Raw genomic sequence first — 13,211 nt, 5'->3', positions numbered from 1 at the left:
CTGTAGCTCTTCTTGATTTCTGCTGATTCTTTTACTGATACAAGGAGAGCTCTGCAGATGAAAAGCAGGGCAGGATGTGCCTGGAGATTAAAATTCTGTTTGAGTGCTGAAAACAACTCATATCCCCTGTTGTTCTGCAGCGGCCTAGACTCAAAGTTATCCTTCGGCTTGGTGCTGATTCGTGCAGTGGAAGCAGAGAGGATGTTTCCTGCTGTTTCTAGAAAAGGACCAAATGTCAGCCCTTCTCCATGTATCAGTAGCCCAGGCATTAATTTGTTCTGGTTCTTCTGCAGCAAGTCTCTGTCTTTTTAGCTGATGTAACAGAAACATGAATAATAGAAGTACTTCAAGGTAAATGCTATTAAAAACTAGGCACAGCCCTTGTAGCATTGCCATAATTATAACTTCCTCATTTTTCAACCCAGAGTTCACACTCTCAGGAGCTACTCTGCAGACCAGAGAGCTAGAAATTCGTCTATTTAAAAATTGAAGTGAAATTATGATATATGCATTTGCAATGCTGGAGTATAGAGAACAGTGACAGATACCACTAAGACCTGAAGGTCTTACAGTGAAAACTGGCCACATGTGTACATGCCAGAAAAGACTAAAACAACATCTTTATAAGAGTGTCACCTTAACATTTTATTAATACACTAATTTATTAGCAATATACTCTAGTGTATTAATAAACTTCAGAAATGGCCGGTACTTTCATCTAGAATAATTATTTTAATAGAAGTCTTCCCAGGTCATTTTTATTGCTCTCCTGTGGGGCTGAAGGTGTTCTGGTACAACGGAGTTTGCATATTCAAGACACTTTAAGACCTATGAGAAGGTCATTTGTTAATGACAAATGGTGAGTCTGAACAGCTCTGCTACCCTCTGTCTTATAGCTTGTCTTTGGACATAAATGGAAGCTTCAAAAGAATAATAATGCCCAAGCTGGTAAATAATATATGTCATCCTTGCTAATCTAGAAAAACTCTACATGCCACTTCAGTCTGTAGATATTAACTCCCTCCATTGTCTGAACAGAGACCTTTCTAAATAATTTTCCTCATTTAATAGATTATGAATCAATTGCTGTGAGCTGGGGAGTTTTGGTGACTTCTGTTTTATTGGATGTAATCTTTCTCCTGTCATGGGCGTTCCAGGGAATCAGGTTGTTATGACCCACTGTTGATGGCAGAGATGTTATTCCCTTGCAGGAAAACTTCTCCTACAAGCTGTAAATTGAAGTTAAGAGCTAAATTTATTTTGCCTCATGCTGAATGGCTGAACTTCAAACCAGTCCCATAGCATCAACTTTGGTATAAATTTGACAACATTGCATTTCCAGTATTTATCTGAGCTGTATAATTTAGTACAAAATATTGCAACTGTTTTTCTGCATGTACTGTGCTTTAAATAATACTTCTCATTTTTCTATTCAAGTACTTTATTAGCTATCAAGTAGTTTGTATGCCAATTGGTGTTTTGAGGTTTGCCCAACATATTTTCTGTACCAGGTTTGAGTGTTTATACATTGTTGATCCTCAATCTTTTATATATCACTCATGATATTTGATATTATTTCATTTTTCTGGGCTATGGTTTTCAGATAACACCAAGAGGTGCCTTGATTTTATCAAAGAAGAGTGCCTTTGAATAATAATCAGATTGAGAAATGAGAAAAACCTGAATTTAGGAACCCCAGGCACTTAAATATCTTCACCTTTAAATAATGCCTTACAATTTTTGCAGATGGCAGAGAAGTCCAGTGAGTTTAAATACCAAGAAAATGACAGTAATTTTATTTTTTTTTAACAGGTTTGGGGTTGTCATTAATTTTTTTCAGATGAGCAGAGCCCTTATCCTTACAGCACAAAATTCAGGTGGAAAATCAATATTTTCTTTTTTTAATGTGGCCAGCTCAGTTTGATTTATATTAATATATGTTGATATTATTGGTTGTGGACACTGAAAATGCTTTCATATGAGAAGTTGCAAAGAGCCATTGTGACTCAAGGCTGATTTCCTGTGCCTCCAGTGCCTGTTTCCTGGAAAGTAGACACTCTCAGGATCACATGGGACCAGATTCTGACTCTGTTGAATCATAGTGCTGTAAATTTGAGTAGTAGTGTGTGTAGGCATCCAGAATAAAACTGCATGGGAAAAATGCAAGTAGAAACCTTGGTCACTCTCTGTAGTTATTTGGAGAGAAAAACTAGCCCTTGAAAGTCCTTTTAGCCACTTCATAAGATATTTGTGAAGGCTTCTTTTTAAACTTCCCTTCTTTGACTTCTACTATATATTTCTGCTTTCAGGATCAAGCATTTTTTCTGTATCTGGCCTCTCTTTGACGAGTCTATTCTTCTAACCAGCTGTGTCAGGCTTCAGAGATGCTTTTAGAAACACCTGTCCTGTGGTATAGAAGCTTGACAGTCATTCAATTTATATCTTTTGCTAGTAATTCATGAAATTCAAGTGTAAGGTCAAAGCCAACATGTTTCTTCATTTTTCTAGTGTTGCTGCCAATCAATGTTAAAATAGAAACATTCTCCAAGAGGATTAAAATTAGTGCCCAGAGAGGCGTGTTAATTGTGCAGAGAGCTGAAACATGAACCTTTCAACTTGCCTCACCATCCTTCTCTTGTGCCCAGCTGCTAAACCTTTCAATGTCTCTTCATCTTCTGCTCTTCATGTTTTCTTCCCATTGGACTCAGTGCAGAGTATTTCTCCCAGTAGTTCCTACCCCGAGGCATAAACCCAGCTAATGAATGATCTTATCCCTGTCCTTTGCTCTACCTCTGAAACAGTCTCTTTTTATCCCACACGTATGAGAAGAGTTGCCTTCACACAACACAGGACTTAGAGTATTTTTTTGGTTCACAACCAGTAATAAGATTTTGAGTTCCAAAAATATTGAAGAGATGGCTCTTGGAGACAAAGTCGATGTGCTAATGCCATGGCTGGGTCAGCAGGTGATCAGAGCTTCCCTGTAGTCCATCCACGTGAACCACTAGCCACAAATTCTGTAGTCACTCAAGTGTGCGGGAAGGCAGATGTTCTCCATTGCCAATTATCCACAAAGCATAGACCTCATTTTAGAGTGTCCTGTCCCTCAGTTGGGAAATAGATATAATTTTTACATCTCTGTGTCAGCAATGCTTAAAAGGTTTTGTGAATGTGTGAAATCCGTTTGGGATTTTGAGGTCTGATTGGTGGGGTTTTTTCTCTTCAAATATCCTGGGGCTAGTATTCTCTTTGATGACTTAAATTGTAACCATATAGGTTCAGTTTTAGCCTCCACATGAAGTAAATAGGATGGAAGTAGAATTAGTTGAGCAGGAAGTCTTTTTAAGTAAGCTTAAAGAAAACAGTACTTTCCACTTTTTTTTATCTGAGAGGAAGAGATGGTAAAAGTTTTGGAAAATTGTCCTGAAATGCTTCACTCATTTTCCCTATCTGGATGAAAAGGAGCACTATATCACATATCATAAAAATGTCTTGTGATTGTCTTCCCATTATAAAATAATATAATAAAATAACACTGAAAATGAAACAGAAAATGAAAAATTTGAGACTGTACAGGAAAAAAGGGCCCTTAATGTTTAATAGATACCACTAAAGATCCTAATTCAGGCTACCAGTTCTCACGCTTCTGTAAATACGATGAGGTGTAAAACATTGTTTAAAACATATGTCCTGTGATGCTGGGCTGTGCTTTGTGTTTCATGATTGATAAAGTATTGTTCCTAAATAAATCCTGCAATTCTAGCTGCAGTGACACAATAATAGAACACGAAGGTATGAAAGAAAATGGCCAATTTGAGTGATGGGAAAAGAAGCTATGCTTCATTTGGTCTTCGAAAATAAGGCACAGTGAAGATATGATTGCCTTTCTTGAAAGGTTGTATAGGATTTCTACCATATAAACCTCTCCCTGCTTACATTTTTAAAAGTGACTCAATGATTTGTGCACACTGTGCAGTGTATTTTTCGTTTTTGAGAGGTAAGTTAAGTAATGGTTCTGTAAAATTTTAAATGGTGTCATCTGATTCTGATTTGTTTTCAAATTATGTATTGATGTGTAAGGGTGGTAAAACCAGGCAGAACACTGATCCTGAGAAAGACTGCAGCTCACAGAAGTAGTTGTCATTTTGTTTTTCTAATGGTCCATTTTTAATAGCCAAGCATCCAGCACCAGGCATTTAGAAGAAATTTATTCTTCTATGTTTGAAGAATAATACGAGCCTAAGTTACACCTACTGGACCTCTCCTATCCTTTAGCATTTTTCCTGTCTGATGCTATTTATCCTTCAAAATTATTTTCAACCTTTAGCGTAATGAAAGAAAATGTATGCTTGTTTCTTCATAGCAAATATGTAAGTAGCAAACAGATTAAAAACACATTGACAGACAAAAGGTAGCTCAACTACACAAGAAAGTCAGATTGACAAATACCATTGGCTTCGTGTGTACATTTCAAGTGGGATTTAGCTAATGCCTGTGTGGTTGTAATCTCTGTGAGGTCACTTTATTAATCAGAACACATGTTTTGAAGTGGCAGTCAAAAAGATGAGGGCTTGGGGTTAAAAGACTTTGAGGCGTAATAATTCTTAATCAAAATCTCATTTGGAAAAAAATGGCACCTGGGTTGAGTGAAGCACCGTGAGTCTTCCAGGGAGTACAGCAGCCTGTCTTGACAGTGATTTATGTTCTTTTCTGCCTGCCATGCCCAAGTATATTATCTAGGTTGACATGCATATGTACACATATCAGGCAAGGTCTCAGCACCTGCTACAATGCCCACACTGAATTTATCCTTGTTGATACCTCAGAATATTGGTGGAGAGCGAAGGACGCAGTCCCTTGACACATCAGCGAGATGTGGCGCGACACAATTTCAGCACAAGCTGGGCATATATTTAGACTCAGCAGCAGAAGTAATTAGGAGTGGAGTTTGATTGTCATCTGGCCTTGCAGTTGTTCTTTCCGTGTGAGTCTGGCAACCTGTAACCTCACAAGTCAACAAGCAACCACACAGCTTCCGTATTCTTTGACATTTCAGGGACTATTTCTGTGTAGATATGAAGCAAGCACTCTGTGGGAAAAATATTACAATAATAGATGTGACTCCTGAAATCTTGACAAGTGCAGAATAATTTAGATTGTTCTGCAAATATTGTGCATACATTTTCCTAAATTAAAAGTGTGCTGCACTGTTTGAAAAATACATAGCCTGAGTATTGCTTCCTTAAGCACTATGAAAAGGTCACTATATCATTTACTAGAAAATTATAACCTTCCAATAGCTTTTGAACTGTCCTATAAATTTAAATAGAAATGCAGCATTCTGGCTTCGAGTTCTCTGTGGCACCACTGAAACAAAGCAAAAAATTTACTAATTAAATTAGATAATAAGATTTACTAATTAAATTTGATAGAATAATCTTTATATAGTCTTCAGGTATCACAGCTACTGTATTAGATGGGATTTATTCATAGAAGTTATTTATGCACTAGTTTTTCTTGTCTTAATCTCCTCTCTCCCCTCTACCTTCAATGCAGAGGCAATTTTTTTCCTTTCACTACATGCCCTTGCTAAAAGTCCCTCTCCATCTTTCTTGCAGGTCCCATTTAGGTACTGAAAGGTCACAATAAGATGTCCCTGGATCCTTCTCTTCTCCAGGCTGAATAACCCCAGTTGTCTCAGCCTTTTCTCATAGGACAGGTGCTCCAGCCCTCTGGTCATCTTTGGGGCCCTCCTCTGGACATCCAACACGATGATGTCCTTCTAATATTGTGGGCCCCAGAGCTGGACACAGGAGTGGTCTCACCAGACAGAGAATCACCAGCAGAGGGGCAGAACCCCCTCCCTCATCCTGCTGGCCATGCTGCTTTAGATGCAGCCCAGGTTGGCTTTCTGGGCTGCAAGAGTGCTTTGCTGGGTCACACTGAGCTTCTCATCAACCGAGATCCCCAAGTTCTTCTCCTCAGGGCTGCTCTCAATCCATTCTCCACCCAGCCTGTCTTTGTGCTTAGGATTTCCCCAACCCATGTGCAGGACTTTGCATTTGGCCTTGTTGCACTTCATGAGGTTTGCCTGGGCCCACCTTTCAAGTCTATCCAGGTCCCTCTGGATGGCATCCCTTCCCACCAGCCTTCACCACACAGCTTGGTGTCATCAGCAAACTTGCTGAGGTTGTGCTCAATCCTACTGTCCATGCCGCTGACAAAGACGTTAAACAGAACGTGGGCAATAATTTTTTCTTTTTTTTTTTTTTTTTTAAAGTAATCCAGAGCTCCTCTACTTGACAAAAGCTTTTGTGCACCTAAATTAATTTTTCTTTGAAACCTTGGTGGCAGAGTTCTCGAGCTTGCAGTTTTCCTTGTCAAACCAGACATGAAGTTAAGCTGTGTCTGAGTAATTTCAACAATTCTCCACAAAGGAGGCTGTTTTTTCTGGATTGCATCTGAACCTCCTGTCACTGAAGACTTTATTCAGAATTTCCTTCTGATGGTATAATGTAACTTTGTAACTTTGTTCAATTTTCTGAATTTATATGTGAGTAGTCAGATTCCAACCCTGCAACAGTGCACCAGAAAGAAGAGATTTCACACAGGTCCTATTCTCTGCCTTTTTCAGGGGAATCATCAAGTTATTATCATCTAATTATTTCATGGAACATTTAATGGAATATGTGTTATAATTATGAATTTGACCAGGACACATTAAGGAAAAAGTCTTAGTATTTAATCAAGTGAGCAGATCATACTCCAGAAGATGAGTGAGGTTATTTTCAGGAGTAATTTGTAGAAGTGAAGAGTTCATCCTTGATTTATGAAATGCACAAGGCACATTATAAAGCAAATTTAAAGGGCGGTATCCTAAAGTGATGAGGACATCTGGGAGAGGTTCAGCAGTGAAAGAAACAGTGGCTAAAAATCACAAATGGGCTGATCTTTGGTCAAGGATGTGTATTAATAGGAAGGCTATGAAAATTGCATTCGATTCTGGTTCAGGCTGAAATATCTCAGTGGCAAATTATCAAATCACAGGCACACATCTGTGGTCATGTTTTGCACTATGCTCTGCCATATAGTGAATACCCTCAAAATAGGGTTTTTGTGGGGGAAAAGCAGAGGTTTTAATACATCTGTGCTTACAGTCTTGAAGGTCTAGATTATTTTAACACACTGAAGAGGCCTGACTCCATTAGAACATCCTTTGGATCTTAGAAAGAGAAATAAACTGCAAGATTTTATAAGTGAAACATTTTTTTATCAGTGTAACTGTATGATTTGGCAAAACATATATGTTGCAAAGAATATATGTAAGAAAAGAAGCCAATTTACTCAGGATTTTAGTGAAATTTTTATGCCAAAACAATCCAAAGATTCTCTTCTTCAAAAGGAATTGTAGGTTAGGGGCTACAGAGATGACAGAATACTTTCAAAGAAGACATTTTGTGGTTTTGAATTAGCCACTGATTAAAAAAAATGAAATGTGTCCATTTTCCTCTGATTACTTAAAACCTCATAGAAATATGGAGTGTGTGCATGTGTCTGGGACTGATTGTGAAACAGGCGTTCCTCAGTGTTTGATCTCCCTGAGCTTCTGCTGCAAAGAGGTGGGTGAACAGAACACATTCAAAATGCATTTAGCAAATACAAACAAATGCACTTGAAGACACAGTCAGCTGTGCATGACATTGCTTCTCTGATGGTGCTCTGGCTAGAGAAGAGGGTTGTTGTCTGCAGTGGAAAAGACAATGATGAGAAATGTGATGTTTGCACACTAGGGAAAAAAAACCAACAAAAAACAAACCAAACAGAGAAGGTAATGTTTTGCAAGAGTTTGAAAAGCAAAGGGACATGGGAAAATAAAAAGCTTTAGGAGTATAATATATCTGACATTGTTTTCTTTCTCTGTGTTCGTTCTCACCCACACAACAAACCATTTTAATTTTTCCATATGTGTTTCCTTTGTATTTTTCACTAATTGTCCTATTTTTCACTATTAGTTGTATACTTCTAGATTTTTTCCTGTCCTGAAAAATTTTGCTTGATTGCTCTCTGTATCCTTCCTCCCTTTTGTTTAGCCTATTTAATCATTACTATCTTCCCCCCTCCAAACCTATTCCCTATTTTATTTTCTGAAGCAACAACATTTCTCAAGCTGCCATTTCTCATTGAACTTTAGCATCATCCTTGCAACTGCTATATCCCCATGGCTCTGTTGTTCTCTTGCACTAATAACAGCCTTTTTTTTTTTTTTTTTTTTTTTTCCTGGGAACGCTGAGATGACTGATTTCAGCAGTGAAACTTTCAAGGCGAGTTTCTAAGTCAGCATATGTAGAAGTGGGATACTCCTGTCAATGCTACAAGTAGCTGTCTCTTTGAATGGACTTTCATATGGTGCATGCAAGCGTGGGCACAGGAGGAGGCTTTATTGCTTTGGGCAGATCATGGATCTCATGAGCAAGTCCATACCAGCAACCTAACAGTGCCAATGTTCACCTGGTGCTGATCCACTCACTCACCTAGGCCAAAACTCCAGCCTAGTTAGGCTTGACTTGGTAAGCCCTTCTGTGATTGCCAGGGAAATGGAGGAAGGAACTGAGAGAGGTTTGATGTGTTTTCCAGTGAAAGCAAATTTATGTGGAACCTGTCTTTCTTTTGTATTTCTCCATATATTTCTCCTTTTAGTTGATTTTTAATCTGCAGTGTTGTTTTTTGCCAAAAGTCATGTAGTCTCTTTCTTTCCTTCTTTCCTTTGTTTGCTTTTATTTCTTTTACCCTGTTTAAAAAAATATAGGAGGAAGGGAGAAAGGGGTCAAGAATAGAGAAGTCTAAAAGCTTTTGAGTGAAAGCAAATTTAAAATATTCACTTACTTAAAAGAATCCCAAAGATCATCCTTTGTCTCACTGTAAAATTAGGACTTTGTATGAGTTTCTTTGTGATTTAGTCACCTGTCATAGAGGAACCAGATTTGCTTAGAGCTTTTGTTTGGGGGAGGTGTTGTTTTTTTGGTTTTTTTTTTAATTTTGGAAATAACAACCCTCAAGGCTTCTAATTATGGTGAGAAGGAAAGCATTGGGTACCATTTCTTGTTGATGTCATAGGTGGAATGACACATCTCAGACCTGGGATAGGTCAGCTAATTTTAGAGTATTGAGTCACCATTCAGTCACTTGGCCACAGCACTGGTCTACCCTGAAATAAAAACATGGTGTGGTCTTTGCAAAGCAAGATGCTGTAATTGCCTCTGAGAAAGGTGCTTTTTTCTTTGTAGCAAAGAATGTGTTACACCTGTCAAATTTCAGCACAGAGACTATAATTGGTTGAGGTACTTCTTGGGTTTCAGCTGTGAAAGTGTTAATGAGAAGCCACAGCTTGTAAGAGGAAAAGACACATGAACATAACCCCGTTTGCTAATCTAAAATCACCACCTTATTAGGCTGAAATAAGCTTATTTTGTCGGCCTTCATGATAGGAATTTCTTTGGACACCAGGATGTTTAACCACACATACAGTTACTAGCTGCTGCATACCTTGGCATAGAAAATAAAATCCTGGTTTACAGTGGCTCTTGTATCACTCTCTTCCCATGGTCCGGCCCAGCTAGCAGAGACTGGGCTATTTCATTTGTAAAATGTTTCATTTGTGACTGTTGTGTTCAGGGCTTGTAAAAGAACATTATTTTTGTCACAGGAGTTGCAGGCTTTCATGTAATAAACCAATAATGTCAGTACTGTGGATTTGTGTAGCCCTTTCCTAACAGAAGACATCTGATGTCAAAAAGGGCATGATTATTTTATCATATGCTGGGTTTTATCTTCATAGCCTGTCCTTGTCAGAGGATAAATGATCTTGGAACGATCGTCTTGTGCTCGAAAGGTCACAACTCCCACAAATTTGTGAGGTCATTATCCTTAGTGGTGTCTCATTCATCAATCTCAATGAAATTATGGGAAGAAGTTTTCTGGCTAAAGTGGGTTGCACCACCACCCCACCTTACTGAATGTCTTGACTGGAATCAAATTGCTGAATATCTCCCAAGCTTCTGGACCAAGCTGCACAGTCCCTTTGGAATTCCATGTTTCTAGGGTTAGGGTCTTAATTGTTGGAGTTAGCTCTTCTAAAGGTACCTGGGCAGGGATGGTCTTTAATAAGCAGAAATTGTTCCCCTGAAGGCAAGAAGAGACAGGAAGTTTATCTGCCAATACTTACACTTCCAAAAGCAAAAGCCCTTAGTCAGATGTTGCTTTTTTGGCTCTTTGTGTGAGCACGTGCTTAAGGCATCTGTGTGGAGTGATTTGCCAGTAGGCTTTTAGCCACAGTACATTTTGTTAGGAAGGGCTCTGGGAGATACGAAATTTTGGTATTTTCAAAACAATTAATCAGAATAGGAAGAGGTTTTTATTAGTTCTGTGATGCATTTATTGGGATTGGAGAGCTGAGGAAAGTCTGGCAAACACTAGGCAGACATCTCTAAGAAATGGTAAAAAGTGTTTTTGCAATCAATACAAGTTGTTTTAAAAATTTCATCCTTCGGTTCCCTCCTTGTTTCTAGCTACTAAATCCCATGAAAAAGACATATCGTTATCCTCTGCTCCACCAGTTCAGATGTTCAGAGCCCTTGAAAAATTAGCAGACTGGTTGTTGAGAAAAATAAAATTCCATTTCTGGATTGGATTTATGATTCTTATGCAAATGTAACTGCCACATTCTGTGCAGAAAACACATTTACACATTTAAAAGCCTGAAAATAGCAATAATCCTGTTCAGGAGCTACTCCAGTTAATACTTTCCTATATAGATTTGAGTATTCATTAATAACTTCTGGATTGTTATTAGAATTGTTTTATTATAACATGTAATTTGCTTGAACTGACTATGTCTTTCTCAAAATGGCTTTAATTACAGAAATAAATGACAAAGCTTAGTGGAGATGCTTATACAACAGTGCAGTCATTTTCCGTGTGCCAACTGGAAACTCATTTTTAACAGATGGAATTTACCAGTCTGCAAAGAAGGAACATGAAGCCTTAAAACTTTACTTTATCTGTCTGAAAAAATATTAATATGGTATCATACACGTTATTTCTTCTTGGCTTCGGCACTATTAATCAATTATCTGTTACAGCTGCAGAAAAAACCCAAAGAGTTGTTCATTTTACTGAGGATGTATTTTGCTATTAGGATCAATTTCATACATCAACAAGATGTACCATTGTGGGTTAGAATAACAGTATAACTCCAAATATTTCCTTTTATCTGTGAGGACTGAGACATTTATCATTCTTCCTCCTGGTGGTATGGGCAGTGCTGTTGCAGATTATTTTGGCATCTTCTTCCTCTCTTTTTTTGCTAGCATTCTGCCTGGCTCTGTTCTTATAGCTCTTGTTTTCTTTACAAATCAGTAAGCTTGACCTCCTTCCAAATTCTGATTCGGGATAAAGGCTGTAGGTAGCTACAAGATGAAGCCAGGACTTCAGATGCAACCTACCAGGAATAGAAAACCAGCATTTTCCTTCTAGTTGATGAGCTGGTTGATTGCAAGTCTTGTCTCTTCCTTTGAGACCCACTAATGAACAGCAGTAAAAATGTAGCCCAGGAGTAGCTCAGAAAGCAGAGCTGCCCTGATTAGGTATGACAGAAAGAAAGCAGGCATCGCCAGTATGGAGAAAATGAGGGTGTGGAGCTGGAAGACCCTGTGGACTGGTGTAGGAGTAGAGAGATGAATTCATGAGGATCAAATGCAAAATCACATCCTTCAGAATAACAAAGTATTGAGCTACAAGACAATTGTTCACTAGTTAGAAATGAAAGAGAAGTAAAAGCATGTGGAGTTCTAAATAACAATAGGATGAGTAAGCTGCGGTGGTGTGACCCTGGAGAAGGCAATTGTACTGCTGGCCCCTCTCAAGGGAGGGAGAACTGCCAAAAATCCTGTCCTACAAGGTTAAAAAAAGGCTGTTTCTGCACCAGCCAGCCACCCCAGCTTTATGTGGTACTTGCAGCACACCCATACTCTGCATCCACGGGAAATATGCATCTTTATCCCACTGTATTTCAAGAACACACAACATTAAGATAGTTACTGTAGAGTGTAAGAATCACTGAGTTTACATCCTGCTTGTCTGATATGATCTTGTTCACGTTTCCATCCTCTACAAGAACATGGTTTGTTTTAACTCAGTAAAAGCTGCAGTGCTGCATCCAGTTCTGGGGTCCCTAGCACAGGAAGGACATGGACCTGTTGGAGAGAGTCCAGAGGAGGGACATTAAACTGATCAAAGAGATGAAGCAACCCTACTATGAGGAAAGGCAGAGAGAGCTGGGATGGTTTGGCCTGGAAAGGAGAAGGATTTGGGGTGACCTAATTGCAGCTTTCTAGTACCTGAAGGGAGACTATGAGAAAGATGGAGAGGAACTATTTACCAGAGCATGTAGTGAATGACTTCAAACTGAAAGAGGGCAAGTTTAGATTAAACATTAAGAAAAAATTCTTTTCTGTGAGGGTGGTGAGGCACTGGCACAGGTTGCCCAGAGAAGCTGTGCATGCCCCATCCCTGGAAGTGTTCAAAGCCAGGTTGGATGGAGCTCTGAGCAACCTGGTCTAGTGAAAGATGTTCCTGCCCATGGCAGAGGGTTGAAAAAGGATGATCTTTAAGGTCCCTCCCAACCCAAACCTTTCCACAATCCTATGAAAACAATGACTAGAAATAAAAATAAATTAATGAGTGAGGGGAGAGGACAATTTATGCCAAAGTATTGAAGTGCCCTGAGAGGAAACAGGCCCACAGGTAAAATTAAGTTGGGAATAATAAGAGGGTACTGAGAGAGTTGTGTTCCAACAGGAATAGACAAAAAGCTTGGTGTCAGACAGTGAAAAGTGAACTGGTGTGGTTGGTTGGTAAAAAGGTCCTGTGCTGGTTATGCTAAGGATGTAGTTGAGCCAAGAGGACTTCTCCAGCTCTGCCTTCCTAGGAAGAGAAGGCTTCGGGAGGGGTCTGCTCCAACTGCTCCTGCTCAGAGAAAATGATCCTACTGAGAGGCAGACCCAAACAGGAATGACCTGGCATGGCATATGGCAAAAATATCTAAAGATTTTACAAATGAATAAATGTTAGGCCAGTAACCTGTACTCAAGAAACTTTTTTCCTAACGGAATTTTGACTTTGAAGGGCTGTTAAGCCTTTCTTTGGACCTGTTA

The 13,211-nt window shown here is 39.0% G+C and overlaps 1 protein-coding gene across 12 annotated transcripts in view; it reads left to right on the top strand.

The window, feature by feature from the left end:
• Positions 1-13,211, top strand: part of NRXN1 (neurexin 1) — a gene marked incomplete at both ends in the record, with an annotated part of 666,790 nt that overhangs the window by 593,695 nt on the left and 59,884 nt on the right. The gene's annotated exons all lie outside the window — the stretch shown is intronic.

Source organism: Coloeus monedula, assembly GCF_965178545.1.
Source record: "Coloeus monedula genome assembly, chromosome: 2".
NCBI lineage: Eukaryota > Metazoa > Chordata > Aves > Passeriformes > Corvidae > Coloeus > Coloeus monedula.
This window is presented reverse-complemented; position numbering and strand designations above follow the sequence as displayed.